Source organism: Diabrotica undecimpunctata, unplaced genomic scaffold (genome assembly GCF_040954645.1).
Source record: "Diabrotica undecimpunctata isolate CICGRU unplaced genomic scaffold, icDiaUnde3 ctg00000571.1, whole genome shotgun sequence".
NCBI lineage: Eukaryota > Metazoa > Arthropoda > Insecta > Coleoptera > Chrysomelidae > Diabrotica > Diabrotica undecimpunctata.
Window position 1 is genome coordinate 2,220,001 of NW_027311886.1, and position 15,000 is coordinate 2,235,000.

Below are 15,000 nucleotides of genomic sequence, written 5' to 3' on the forward strand. Positions count from 1 at the left end.
AATAGGTAGGAGTCAAGAGGTGAAGAATGTATGTGTGTGTGCGTGTGTGCGTGTATGTGTGTGTGCGTGTGTGCGTGTGTGCGTGTGTGTGTGCGTGTGTGCGTTCGTGTTTGCGTGTGTGTGTGTTTTTGTGAGTGTGTGTGTGTGTGTATGTGTGTGTGCGTCTTCGGCTCGCAGAGATAAGAAAACAGCCGTGGCAAGAAAGCCATGCTAGTCGTAAGGGGCGACTAATGGGTAGGAGTCGAGAGGTGAAGAATGTATTTGTGCGTGCGTGTGTGCGTGTGTGTGTGTGAGTGTGTGTGTGTATGTGTGTGTGTCCCTTCGGCTCGCAGAGATAACAAAACTGCGGTGGCAAGAAGGCAATGCCTGTCGTAAAAGGCGACTAATGGGTTGGAGTCGAGAGGTGAAGAGTGTACGTGTGTGCGCGTGTGTGTGTGTGTGTGAATGTGTGTGTGTGTGTGTGTGTGAATGTGTGTGTATGTGTGTGTATGTGTGTGTGTGTCCCTTCGGCTCGCAGAGATAAAAATACAGCCGTGGTAAGAAGGCCATGCCTGTCGTAAGAGGCGACTAATGGGTAGGAGTCGAGAGGTGGAGAGTGTGTGCGTGTGCGTGAGCGTGTGCGTGTGTGCGTGTGTGCCTGTGTGCGTGTGTTTGTGTGCGCGTGTGTGTCTGTGTCCTTTCGGCTTTCAGAGATAAGAACACGGCTGTGGCAAGAAGTTCCTGCCTGTCGTAAGAGGCGACTAATGGGTAGGAGTCGAGAGGTGAAGAGTGTATCTGTGTGTGTGTGTGTGTGCGTGTGTGCGTGTGTGCGTGTGTGCGTGTGTGCGTGTGTTTGTGCATGTGTGAGTGTTTGTGTGTGTATGTGTGCGTGTGTGCGTGCGTGTGTGTGTAAGTGTGTGTGTCCGCTCGGGTTGCAAAGATAAGAATACGGCCGAGTCATGAAGGCCCTGCCTGTCTTAAGAGGCGACTAATAGGTAGGAGTCGAGAGGTGAAGAATGTATGTGTGTGTGCGTGTGTGCGTGTTTGTGTGTGTGTGAGTGTATGTGTGTGTGCGTGTGGGCCTGCGTGTATGTGTATGTGTTTGTGAGTGTGTGTGTGTATGTGTGTGTCCCTTCTGCTCGCAAAGATAAGAAAACAGCCGTGGCAAGAAGGCCATGCAAATCGTACGGGGCGACTTATGGGTAGGAGTCGAGAGGTGAAGAGTATATGTGTGTGTGTGCGTGTGTGCGTGTGTGTGTGCGTGTGTGAGTATGTGTGTGTGTGTCCGTTCGGCTTGCAGAGATAAGAACAGGGCCGAGGCAAGAAGGCCCTGCCTGTCGTAAGAGGCGACTAATAGGTAGGAGTCGAGTGGTGAAGAATGTATGTGTGTGTGCGTGTGTGTGTGTGAGTGTATGTGTGTGTGCGTCTTTAGTGCGTGTGTGCGTGTGCGTGTCCGTGTGTGCGTACGTGTGTGCGTGTTTGTGTGTGTTTGTGAGTGTGTGAGTATGTGTGTGTGTTAGTTCGGCTTGCAGAAATAAGAACACGACCGAGGCAAGAAGGCCCTGCCTATCGTAAGAGGCGACTAATAGGTAGGAGTCGAGAGGTGAAGAGTGCATGTGTGTGTGCGTGTGTGCGTGTGTGTGTGCGTGTGTGAGTATGTGTGTGTGTTAGTTCGGCTTGCAGAGATAAGAACTTGACCGAGGCAAGAAGGCCCTGCCTATCGTAAGAGGCGTCTAATAGGTAGGAGTCGAGAGGTGAAGAATGTATGTGTGTGTGCGTGTGTGCGTGTTTGTGTGTTTGTGAGTGTATGTGTGTGTGCGTGTGTGCGTGCGTGTGTGTGTCAGTGTGTGTGTCCTTTCGGCTCACAGAGATAAGAACTCGGCCGTGGCAAGAAGTTCCTGCCTGTCGAAAGAGGAGACTAATGGGTAGGAGTCGAGAGGTGAAGAGTGTATGTGTGTGTGCGTGTGTGCGTGTGTGTGTGCGTGTGTGAGTATGTGTGTGTGTGTTAGTTCGGCTTGCAGAGATAAGAACTTGACCGAGGCAAGAAGGCCCTGCCTATCGTAAGAGGCGTCTAATAGGTAGGAGTCGAGAGGTGAAGAATGTATGTGTGTGTGCGTGTGTGCGTGTTTGTGTGTGTGTGAGTGTATGTGTGTGTGCGTGTGGGCCTGCGTGTATGTGTATGTGTTTGTGAGTGTGTGTGTGTATGTGTGTGTCCCTTCTGCTCGCAAAGATAAGAAAACAGCCGTGGCAAGAAGGCCATGCAAATCGTACGGGGCGACTTATGGGTAGGAGTCGAGAGGTGAAGAGTATATGTGTGTGTGTGTGCGTGTGTGCGTGTGTGTGTGCGTGTGTGAGTATGTGTGTGTGTCCGTTCGGCTTGCAGAGATAAGAACAGGGCCGAGGCAAGAAGGCCCTGCCTGTCGTAAGAGGCGACTAATAGGTAGGAGTCGAGTGGTGAAGAATGTATGTGTGTGTGCGTGTGTGTGTGTGAGTGTATGTGTGTGTGCGTCTTTAGTGCGTGTGTGCGTGTGCGTGTCCGTGTGTGCGTACGTGTGTGCGTGTTTGTGTGTGTTTGTGAGTGTGTGAGTATGTGTGTGTGTTAGTTCGGCTTGCAGAAATAAGAACACGACCGAGGCAAGAAGGCCCTGCCTATCGTAAGAGGCGACTAATAGGTAGGAGTCGAGAGGTGAAGAGTGCATGTGTGTGTGCGTGTGTGCGTGTGTGTGTGCGTGTGTGAGTATGTGTGTGTGTTAGTTCGGCTTGCAGAGATAAGAACTTGACCGAGGCAAGAAGGTTCTGCCTATCGTAAGAGGCGTCTAATAGGTAGGAGTCGAGAGGTGAAGAATGTATGTGTGTGTGCGTGTGTGCGTGTTTGTGTGTTTGTGAGTGTATGTGTGTGTGCGTGTGTGCGTGCGTGTGTGTGTCAGTGTGTGTGTCCTTTCGGCTCACAGAGATAAGAACTCGGCCGTGGCAAGAAGTTCCTGCCTGTCGAAAGAGGCGACTAATGGGTAGGAGTCGAGAGGTGAAGAGTGTATATGTGTGTGCGTGTGTGCGTGTGTGTGTGCGTGTGTGAGTATGTGTGTGTGTGTTAGTTCGGCTTGCAGAGATAAGAACTTGACCGAGGCAAGAAGGCCCTGCCTATCGTAAGAGGCGTCTAATAGGTAGGAGTCGAGAGGTGAAGAATGTATGTGTGTGTGCGTGTGTGCGTGTGTGTGTGTGTGTGAGTGTATGTGTGTGTGCGTGTGTGCGTGCGTGTGTGCGTGTGTGTGTGCGTGTGTGCGTGCGTGTTTGCCTGTGTGTGTGTGTGTTTGTGAGTGTGTGTGTGTGTGTGTGTATGTGTGTGTGTGTCTTCGGCTCGCAGAGATAAGAACACAGCCGCGGCAAGAAAGCCATGCCAGTCGTAAGGGGCGACTAATGGGTAGGAGTCGAGAGGAGAAGAGTGTATGTGTGCGTGCGTGTGTGAGTATGTGTGTGTGTCCGTTCGGCTTGCAGAGATAAGAACACGGCCGAAGCAAGAAGGCCCTGCCTGTCGTAAGAGGCGACGAATAGGTAGGAGTCAAGAGGTGAAGAATGTATGTGTGTGTGCGTGTGTGCGTGTATGTGTGTGTGCGTGTGTGCGTGTGTGCGTGTGTGTGTGCGTGTGTGCGTTCGTGTTTGCGTGTGTGTGTGTTTTTGTGAGTGTGTGTGTGTGTGTATGTGTGTGTGCGTCTTCGGCTCGCAGAGATAAGAAAACAGCCGTGGCAAGAAAGCCATGCTAGTCGTAAGGGGCGACTAATGGGTAGGAGTCGAGAGGTGAAGAATGTATTTGTGCGTGCGTGTGTGCGTGTGTGTGTGTGAGTGTGTGTGTGTATGTGTGTGTGTCCCTTCGGCTCGCAGAGATAACAAAACTGCGGTGGCAAGAAGGCAATGCCTGTCGTAAAAGGCGACTAATGGGTTGGAGTCGAGAGGTGAAGAGTGTACGTGTGTGCGCGTGTGTGTGTGTGTGTGTGAATGTGTGTGTGTGTGTGTGTGTGTGAATGTGTGTGTGTATGTGTGTGTATGTGTGTGTGTGTCCCTTCGGCTCGCAGAGATAAAAATACAGCCGTGGTAAGAAGGTCATGCCTGTCGTAAGAGGCGACTAATGGGTAGGAGTCGAGAGGTGGAGAGTGTGTGCGTGTGCGTGAGCGTGTGCGTGTGTGCGTGTGTGCCTGTGTGTGTGTGTTTGTGTGCGCGTGTGTGTCTGTGTCCTTTCGGCTTTCAGAGATAAGAACACGGCTGTGGCAAGAAGTTCCTGCCTGTCGTAAGAGGCGACTAATGGGTAGGAGTCGAGAGGTGAAGAGTGTATCTGTGTGTGTGTGTGTGTGCGTGTGTGCGTGTGTGCGTGTGTGCGTGTGTTTGTGCATGTGTGAGTGTTTGTGTGTGTATGTGTGCGTGTGTGCGTGCGTGTGTGTGTAAGTGTGTGTGTCCGTTCGGGTTGCAAAGATAAGAATACGGCCGAGTCAAGAAGGCCCTGCCTGTCTTAAGAGGCGACTAATAGGTAGGAGTCGAGAGGTGAAGAATGTATGTGTGTGTGCGTGTGTGCGTGTTTGTGTGTGTGTGAGTGTATGTGTGTGTGCGTGTGGGCCTGCGTGTATGTGTGTGTGTTTGTGAGTGTGTGTGTTTGTGAGTGTGTGCGTGTATGTGTGTGTCCCTTCTGCTCGCAGAGGTAAGAAAACAGCCGTGGCAAGAAGGCCATGCAAATCGTACGGGGCGACTAATGGGTAGGAGTCGAGAGGTGAAGAGTGTATGTGTGTGTGTGCGTGTGTGCGTGTGTGTGTGCGTGTGTGAGTATGTGTGTGTGTGTCCGTTCGGCTTGCAGAGATAAGAACACGGCCGAGGCAAGAAGGCCCTGCCTGTTGTAAGAGGCGACTAATAGGTAGGAGTCGAGTGGTGAAGAATGTATGTGTGTGTGCGTGTGTGCGTGTGTGTGTGTGAGTGTATGTGTGTGTGCGTCTGTGCGTGCGTGTGTGCGTGTGCGTGTCCGTGTGTGCGTACTTGTGTGCGTGTTTGTGTGTGTTTGTGAGTGTGTGAGTATGTGTGTGTGTTAGTTCGGCTTGCAGAAATAAGAACACGACCGAGGCAAGAAGGCCCTGCCTATCGTAAGAGGCGACTAATAGGTAGGAGTCGAGAGGTGAAGAGTGCATGTGTGTGTGCGTGTGTGCGTGTGTGTGTGCGTGTGTGAGTATGTGTGTGTGTTAGTTCGGCTTGCAGAGATAAGAACTTGACCGAGGCAAGAAGGCCCTGCCTATCGTAAGAGGCGTCTAATAGGTAGGAGTCGAGAGGTGAAGAATGTATGTGTGTGTGCGTGTGTGCGTGTTTGTGTGTTTGTGAGTGTATGTGTGTGCGTGTGTGCGTGCGTGTGTGTGTCAGTGTGTGTGTCCTTTCGGCTCACAGAGACAAGAACTCGGCCGTGGCAAGAAGTTCCTGCCTGTCGTAAGAGGCGACTAATGGGTAGGAGTCGAGAGGTGAAGAGTGTATGTGTGTGTGCGTGTGTGCCTGTGTGTGTGCGTGTGTGAGTATGTGTGTGTGTGTTAGTTCGGCTTGCAGAGATAAGAACTTGACCGAGGCAAGAAGGCCCTGCCTATCGTAAGAGGCGTCTAATAGGTAGGAGTCGAGAGGTGAAGAATGTATGTGTGTGTGCGTGTGTGCGTGTGTGTGTGTGTGTGTGTGAGAGTGTATGTGTGTGTGCGTGTGTGCGTGCTTGTGTGCGTGTGTGTGTGCGTGTGTGCGTGCGTGTTTGCCTGTGTGTGTGTGTGTTTGTGAGTGTGTGTGTGTGTGTGTATGTGTGTGTGTGTGTCTTCGGCTCGCAGAGATATGAACACAGCCGCGGCAAGAAAGCCATGCCAGTCGTAAGGGGCGACTAATGGGTAGGAGTCGAGAGGAGAAGAGTGTATGTGTGAGTGCGTGTGTGAGTATGTGTGTGTGTCCGTTCGGCTTGCAGAGATAAAAACACGGCCGAAGCAAGAAGGCCCTGCCTGTCGTAAGAGGCGACGAATAGGTAGGAGTCGAGAGGTGAAGAATGTATGTGTGTGTGCGTGTATGTGTGTGTGCGTGTGTGCGTGTGTGCGTGTGTGTGTGTGCGTGTGTGCGTTCGTGTTTGCGTGTGTGTGTGTTTTTGTGAGTGTGTGGGTGTGTGTATGTGTGTGTGCGTCTTCGGCTCGCAGAGATAAGAAAACAGCCGTGGCAAGAAAGCCATGCTAGTCGTAAGGGGCGACAAATGGGTAGGAGTCGAAAGGTAAAGAGTGTATGTGTGTTTGTGCGTGTGTGCGTGTGTGTGCGTGTGTGAGTGTGTGTATGTGTGTGTCCGTCAGGCTTGCAGAGATAATAATACGGCCAAGGCAAGAAGACCCTGCCTGTTGTAAGGGGCGACTAATAGGTAGGAGTCGAGAGGTGAAGAGTGTATGTGTTTGTGTGCGAGTGTGCGTGTGTGTGTGCGTGTGTGAATGTGTGTGTATGTTTGTGTGTCCGTCAGGCTTGCAGAGATAATAATACGGCCAAGGCAAGAAGACCCTGCCTGTTGTAAGGGGCGACTAATAGGTAGGAGTCGAGAGGTGAAGAGTGTATGTGTGTGTGTGCGTGTGTGTGTGCGTGTGTGAGTATGTGTGTGTGTCCGTTCGGCCCGCAGAGATAAGAATACGTCCGTGGCAAGAAGGCCCTGCCGGTCTTAAGAGGCGACTAATGGGTAGGAGTCGAGAGGTGAAGAGTGTATGTGTGTGTGCGTGTGTCCGTGTGTGAGCGTGTGTGAGTGTGTGTATGTGTGTGTGTCCATTTGGCTTGCAGAGATAAGAATACGGCCGAGGCAAGGAGGATCTGCCTCTTGTAAGCTTCGACTAATAAGTAGGAGTCGGGAGGTGAATAGTGTATGTGTGTGTGCGTGTGTGCGTGTGTGTGTGCGTGTGTGAGTATGTGTGTGTGTTAGTTCGGCTTGCAGAGATAAGAACTTGTCCAAGGCAAGAAGACCCTGCCTATCGTAAGAGGCGACTAATAGGTAGGAGTCGAGAGGTGAAGATTGTATGTGTGTGTGTGCGTGTATGCGTGTGTGTGTGCGTGTGTGAGTATGTGTGTGTGTCCGTTCGGCTTGCAGAGATAAGAACACGGCCGAAGCAAGAAGGCCCTGCCTGTCGTAAGAGGCGACTAATAGGTAGGAGTCGAGAGGTGAAGAATGTATGTGTGTGTGCGTGTGTGCGTGTATGTGTGTGTGCGTGTGTGCGTGCGTGTGTGCGTGTGTGTGTGTGCGTGTGTGCGTGCCTGTTTGCGTGTGTGTGTGTATTTGTGAGTGTGTGTGTGTGTATGTGTGTGTGTGTGTCTTCGGCTCGCAGAGATAAAAAAACAGCTGTGGCAAGAAAGCCATGCCAGTCGTAAGGGGCGACTAATGGGTAGGAGTCGAAAGGTGAAGAATGTATTTGTGCGTGCGTGTGTGCGTGTGTGTGTGAGTGTGTGTGTGTATGTGTGTGTGTCCCTTCGGCTCGCAGAGATAACAAAACAGCGGTTGCAAGAAGTCAATGCCTGTCGTAAGAGGCGACTAATGGGTTGGAGTCGAGAGGTGAAGAGTGTACGTGTGTGCGCGTGTGTGTGTGTGTGTGAATGTGTGTGTATGTGTGTGTGTATGTGTGTGTGTGTCCTTTCGGCTCGCAGAGATAAAAATACAGCCGTGGTAAGAAGGCCATGCCTGTCGTAAAAGGCGACTAATGGGTAGGAGTCGAGAGGTGAAGAGTGTATGTGTGTGTGTGCGTGTGTGCGTGTGTGCGTGTGTGTGTAAGTATGTGTGTGTATGTGTGTGTGTCCGTTCGGCTTGCATAGATAAGAATACAGCCGTGGCAAGAAGGCCATGCTTGCTGTAAGGAGCGACTAATTGGTAGGAGTCGAGAGATGAAGAGTGTATGTGTGTGTGTGTGTTCCTTTGTGTGTGCGTGTGTAAGTGTGTGTGTATGTATGTGTGTGTCCGTTCGGCTTGCAGAAATTAGAATACGACCGAAGCAAGAAGGCCATGCCTGTCGTAAGAGGCGACTAATGGGTAGAAGTCGAGAGGTGGAGAGTGTATTTGTGTGTGTGTGTGTGTGTGTGTGTGTGTGTGTGTGTGTGTGTGTGTGTGTGCGTGCGTGTGTGTGTCAGTGTGTGTGTCCTTTCGGCTCACAGAGATAAGAACTCGGCCGTGGCAAGAAGTTCCTGCCTGTCGTAAGAGGCGACTAATGGGTAGGAGTCGAGAGGTGAAGAGTGTATGTGTGTGTGCGTGTGTGCGTGTGTGTGTGCGTGTGTGAGTATGTGTGTGTGTTAGTTCGGCTTGCAGAGATAAGAACTTGACCGAGGCAAGAAGGCCCTGCCTATCGTAAGAGGCGTCTAATAGGTAGGAGTCGAGAGGTGAAGAATGTATGTGTGTGTGCGTGTGTGCGTGTGTGTGTGTGAGTGTATGTGTGTGTGCGTGTGTGCGTGCGTGTGTGCGTGTGTGTGTGCGTGTGTGCGTGCGTGTTTGCCTGTGTGCGTGTGTGTTTGTGAGTGTGTGTGTGTGTATGTGTGTGTGTGTCTTCGGCTCGCAGAGATAAGAACACAGCCGCGGCAAGAAAGCCATGCCAGTCGTAAGGGGCGACTAATGGGTAGGAGTCGAGAGAAGAAGAGTGTATGTGTGCGTGCGTGTGTGAGTATGTGTGTGTGTCTGTTCGGCTTGCAGAGATAAGAACACGGCCGAAGCAAGAAGACCCTGCCTGTCGTAAGAGGCGACTAATAGGTAGGAGTCGAGAGGAGAAGAGTGTATGTGTGCGTGCGTGTGTGCATGTGTGTGTGTGAGTGTGTGTGTATGTGTGTCCCTTCAGTTCGCAGAGATAAAAATACAGCCGTGGTAAGAAGGCCATGCCTGTCGTAACAGGCGACTGATGGGTAGGAGTCGAGAGGTGAAGAGTGTATGTGTGTGTGCGTGTGTGCGTGTGTGTGTAAGTATGTGTGTGTATATGTGTGTGTGTTCCTTTGTGTGTGCATGTGACAGTGTGTGTGTATGTATGTGTGTGTCCGTTCGGCTTGCAGAAATTAGAATACGACCGAAGCAAGAAGGCCATGCCTGTCGTAAGAGGCGACTAATGGGTAGAAATCGAGAGGTGGAGAGTGTATTTGTGTGTGTGTGTGTGTGTGTGTGTGTGTGTGTGTGCGAGCGTGTGTGTGTCAGTGTGTGTTTGTGTGTGTATGTGTGCGTGTGTGCGTGCGTGTGTGTGTTAGAGTGTTGTAATAAATAATCTTCACTTATCGTCTTGTATGGTAGATTTATTTAAAACACTAGATACTCATAGTTTAGTTTATTAGAATCAAGTACAATACTAAATAGTACTCAGTTGACGTTGACTAACTTAGACCGTTCTCTTGATTCTTCATTCTTAACTACATTGATAATAATCCTAATCCCGTGATTTCCCGCTATTTACCTCCCGTGCGCTTGTTGATATATTACGTTTGTTATTTGTTAATTGATACACGTTATTTAGTAATCTTTTGACTACATTGCAAATTTCACTAGGTCAGAGTGTGTCCTCGTTACAACGATATTTTCAATGTAGTAAACAAACAATATATTTTTGCGAAAACAACTGTCAAAGTGTATAGACGCATTTCAAAGTTTCTCCTTAAAATTTAAATATTTAAATGATTATTCTTAAAGTCTGAACGAGTAAATAGTGAATAGTGGTAAAATCAAAATCCTATTCCATTCCAATTTAAGCAGCCGACGAGTAAAGACCGATATGTGACAATTTCACCGAAACATTTTAACTTTAATGGTTCAAAAGTGCATTGGTCAATTTGACTTTCCAGTGGCGTAAAAAAAAAAATTAAGGTAACTGTTATTTTTAATCCTTTTATCCACAGAGTCCCACTAGGACATCTGTTGCATTGATAATAAAAATTTATGTGTAGTGGTTTTGGTATCCAGAACCGCTCACTAAAATGACCTCAACTACTACTCAAATGACCTCACAAAATAACACGATCAATAATACCAAGTCTTATGTTGCTGCCACTTTATCTAAACCTCCACCTCCTACGTTTCCTTATAAAAATCAAGCCATTATCTTACATGCCCTTCCTAATGTCGTTCTATTTGAGTACATAAAAGCTATAGGAGACATCGTTACCCCAAAAAATATCATCTTTGCGTCTCGAATCTCAAATAACCGCATTTGTATTTATTTAAACTCTGTTAAACTAATCGACGATCTTCTCAGTGCCCACCAAAGTATCATTATTAACTCAACAGTTGTTCCTATCCGAAGACTTATAACACCTGCTAAGCGTATTCTTATATCAAATGTATCTCCCACGATACCTCACAGCACTATCGAAGAAGCTTTAAAAGATATCGGTTTACAGATAGTCTCTCCTGTATCATTCGTGAAATGTGGCTCGCTAGGTGATGAATATGCACATATAATGAGCTTCCGAAGAGTGGCGTACGTTATTCCGGATAAAGAAAACTTTTCAGTCCAGACCTCTCTTTTAATAACTCATGACTACACATCATATCGAATATTTGTGTCTACTGACAAATTACAATGTTTTTTATGTAAACAAGATGGTCATACTGCTGAAACTTGTACCAATGAACCAATTTCTGTAGCCCAATCCGAACTTCCCTCTCCCACTACATCCGTATCCATGCCCACAAATACAACGATACCCGAATGCACTCCCAATCAAATCAATGCACCATCCACATCTTACCCCGAAACTACAACTAATGTGGCAAAAAGCATCCCCTTAGTTACACAGTTAGCATCACCTCCCGTACAGAGACAGAAACGGGCTATATCCAGTGACAGTAATGCTGGTACCCCTTCTCAACTTTCTCCAGTTCCTACTCCAGAACCAACTATCAATCAAATGCCTCCCCCCTTATCTGTAAAATCTACCACTAATTCTTTTAGCCAGCCGCAAAAGAAAAAAAGTAAAACAATTGAAACAAAAGAACATAAATTGACACCCATTTCTTACAATGCAGTCCAAGCCATTTATAAAAATAATTTATCCGAACTAACTCTTACTGAAAACCAATTTATAGCTTTCCTAGAAATTACCTACGGCATACCGGACCCACTTAGAGAAGCTCTCAATTTCACTTCCAATATCCAGGGATTGCTTAATGATTTATCTCTTCTTCATTCGCAATCAAAAGAGAGATCCTTTAAAAACCGAATAACAAGATTGCAAAAAAAAATTAAAAGACAGCTTAATCCTGAAGACTCCGACAATTTAAGTGCATCATCCGATTACCTATCTGACGATGAAACTAACGCTCCTATTTCTCAATGCTCTCAACAATCCTTACAGTAGTCCCACACTTATCACATTTAAACATTACATTCAAAATAATTCAATGGAATTGCGATGGTTTCTTTCCTCGCATAGAAAGAATCCAGCAATTAACTTCCGAAGAACAACCTGAAATCATATGCTTACAAGAAACTAACTCAAAAATTACTAAATTTCCTAAACTAAACAATTTTGAAGGATATCATTATATTCGAGCTGACTGCAACAGAGCCAGTGGTGGAACTTCAATTTTTATTTCCAGTGAACTATTTTCTTCGCACCTTCCTCTCACCACCGAACTTGAGGCTATCGCCATAACCACTTGGTGTCCTAATAAGATTACTATTTGTAGCGTATACATTCCACCCAATCACTCTTTAAAGGAAATAGAACTTCTTGACCTCATTTATCAGCTCCCTTCTCCCTACATTCTTGTAGGCGATTTCAACGCTCACAACCCTATGTGGGGTTCCAATAGCACGTCAAACAAAGGTAAAACTATTGAAAACGTAATTAATTGTACAGATTCCTGTCTACTAAATACAGGCTCTAGTACACACTTGAATTTCTCATCAGGCACATTTTCTTCTATAGATCTTAGCTTTAGTGATCCAAAATCCGCACCTTTACTAAATTGGAAAGTTGCTGATGATCTTTACGATAGCAATCATTACCCCATATTTATATCCACTGATATCCCCAACTCTAAACAAACTATATCCAGAAGCTACTGGCAACTCAAAAATGCCGACTGGCTAAGCTACACTACCAAAACAGATGCCACCTTACCTTTTCTCACACTATCCAACAATATTGACTACAATTTATCATTAGTCACAAACACGATACTCTCAGCTGCCAATTTGCATATTGGCAAAAATTCTGTTTCACACAAACATAAAAGGGTTCCGTGGTGGAATAATTCTTGCAAAATCTCCGTAGAACAACATAAGGAGGCACTTAGAGATTATCGGAAAAATAAAACACCAGAAAACCTCACAGAATTAAAAAAAGCTAGAGCCAGGTCGCGATTTATTATAAAACAAAGTAAAAAAATCGTCATGGAGAAACTATGTATCTTCTATCAATGAAAATACCAGTCCTACTAATCTTTGGAAAAAAATACGACAAATTCAAGGAATCAATACAAATACTAAAATATCTAGTCTAATTTTAAATGATAATGTAATTAGTGACAATCAAGAAATTGGTGAGACCCTAGCCAGTCACTTCGACAAAAAATTTAAAAGCAAAATAAATTGCTCTCAAATCGAGCCAGTAGTCGATGCTTCCTTTCCAAGTTCTTCAGCAACTGTCAAAGATATCGATTACTTAAATTCCCAATTCTCTTACATAGAACTTACTGCGGTTATTAAAACTCTTAAGAACACTGCTTCCGGCCCCGACGATATTCCTTACATTTTTATAAAAAAACTATCTAGTTTGGGTCATCTTAAACTTCTTGAAATGTTTAACTTAATCTGGTCATCTAACAAGTTTCCTAATCAGTGGCAAACCTCAATTGTAATACCCATTAAAAAGCCTAACATATCACGATCATCACCCAGCGCTTATCGACCAATATCTCTAACATGTACCATGTGCAAAATCTTTGAAAAAATGATCAATAAACGTCTCGCGTGGTTTTTTATTAAATATAATATAATTCCAAAAGAACAGTCAGGGTTTCGACGTAATCGCTCTACTCAAGACAATCTAATACTTCTCCAAAGTCATATTTCCGATGCCTTCAACAGGAGACAAGAAGTCATTGCAGCAGTGTTTGATATTGAAGGTGCATTTGATACAATTAGCAGGCAATCTATACTGAAGAAACTTTCTCATTATAACATTAAGGGTAACATATTTAATTTTATACAAAATTTCTTAACTTCACGAACATTTAGAGTCTCTGTCAATGGCATTTTTTCATCACTACACCATCAAACTGACGGCGTACCACAAGGTTCAATATTAAGCCCCACTCTGTTTAACCTAGCAATAAGCGACTTGTGCTCTGATATAATATCCCCTATTAGGCATGTCCTATACGCAGATGACCTGATAATTTACTGCCACGGACGATCTATCTCTACAACTTCCAAGCTTATTCAATCCGCAGTAGATACACTAGTTAAAAAAACAAGCTCCATAGGCCTGTCTTTATCATATACAAAATCAAAAATAATAAAATTTAGTAGACTATCACCCTTCCAATCCCCTAATATTATGATTGAGAGAGCGAATCTTCCAGTAGTCAAGGAATGCAAAATTCTCGGTGTAACGTTTGATTCACGACTCACCTGGAAACAACATATTCTAGAAATAAAAGGTGAAGCAAACAAGAGGCTTAACATTATCAAAACTCTTTCAAACTATCATTGGGGCGCAGATGAGAACTCCCTACTTAAGATATATAGGTCTATCATTCGTTCCAAACTGGATTATGGTTGTTACATATATATCTCTGCCTCTAAAACACACCTTAACCTTTTAAATTCGATACATCACACAGCCTTACGAATTTGTTTAGGAGCCTTTCGATCTAGCCCCGTAGAAAGTCTATATTGCGAAGCCAATGAGCCCCCACTTTGGATTAGACGTGAACAATTATTACTTTCCTATGCTGCCTCCGTTTCATCCAATACCTCCAATCCAGTTTATCTTCTTCTTACTTCATCAACTAACAACCAGCATTACTATTCTAAATCACCATCAATAAAACCCATTTCACTAATTTTAACACAATTACTTAATAACATCTCTCTATCACAAACAATCCCACGACCCCTACCTCCACATCCTCCTTGGTCTGTAATCACCCCTCAGTTTAACACATCTCTTACAAGATTCGATAAACTTACAACACCCAGGGAACTCATTAAAAAGTCTTTTAAAGAAATTATATTTACAAATAAATACGACATAGTACTTTACACTGATGCCTCAAAGAATGATACAGGAGTAGGCTGTTCTGTTACCACGTCAGATAACCTTATCACATCATCTTGTATCCCCTCGTTTTGTAGCGTTTTCACTGGCGAACTATTTAGCATATTTCAGGCTTTCAAATCCATTTCTTCACCTGATAAACAAGTTGCAATATGCACAGACTCACTAGCCTCAATACAATCTATCCAAAATATATTCACTGATCATCCTATTGTCCAAAAGATCCTTGATTGTTACCAACTAATCGCTTCCCAAAAAATAACAGTTACATTAATCTGGCTACCATCCCATATTGGTATCACAGGCAACGAACTTGCAGACAGCCATGCAAAACTTGCCTCAACATCATCTGATAATACGGTTAATATACAAATTAGTAAAGATTTAAAATCTCACATTAAGAAACAAGCAAGAACCCGATGGCAACAACACTGGGACACCAATAACTCAGCATTACATCATATCCAACAGTTAGTCGATAGCCCCCTTGATTTGATCTCTGCCAGTATGTCCAGACGAGATGCTATTGTAACACGAAGACTTCGAATAGGACATACAAGATTAACACACGGATACCTGATGTCATCCAGCAACCGACCCACTTGTGAGACCTGTCAATCACATCTAACAGTTAACCATATTCTCACCGAATGTCATCAATATTCAGCAAAAAGACTATTTTATTGCCTTAAAAGTGATTTAAAAGACATACTCAATAACTTGGATCAAATAACCTCAAGTCTAAAATTCCTCAGAGACGTTCAG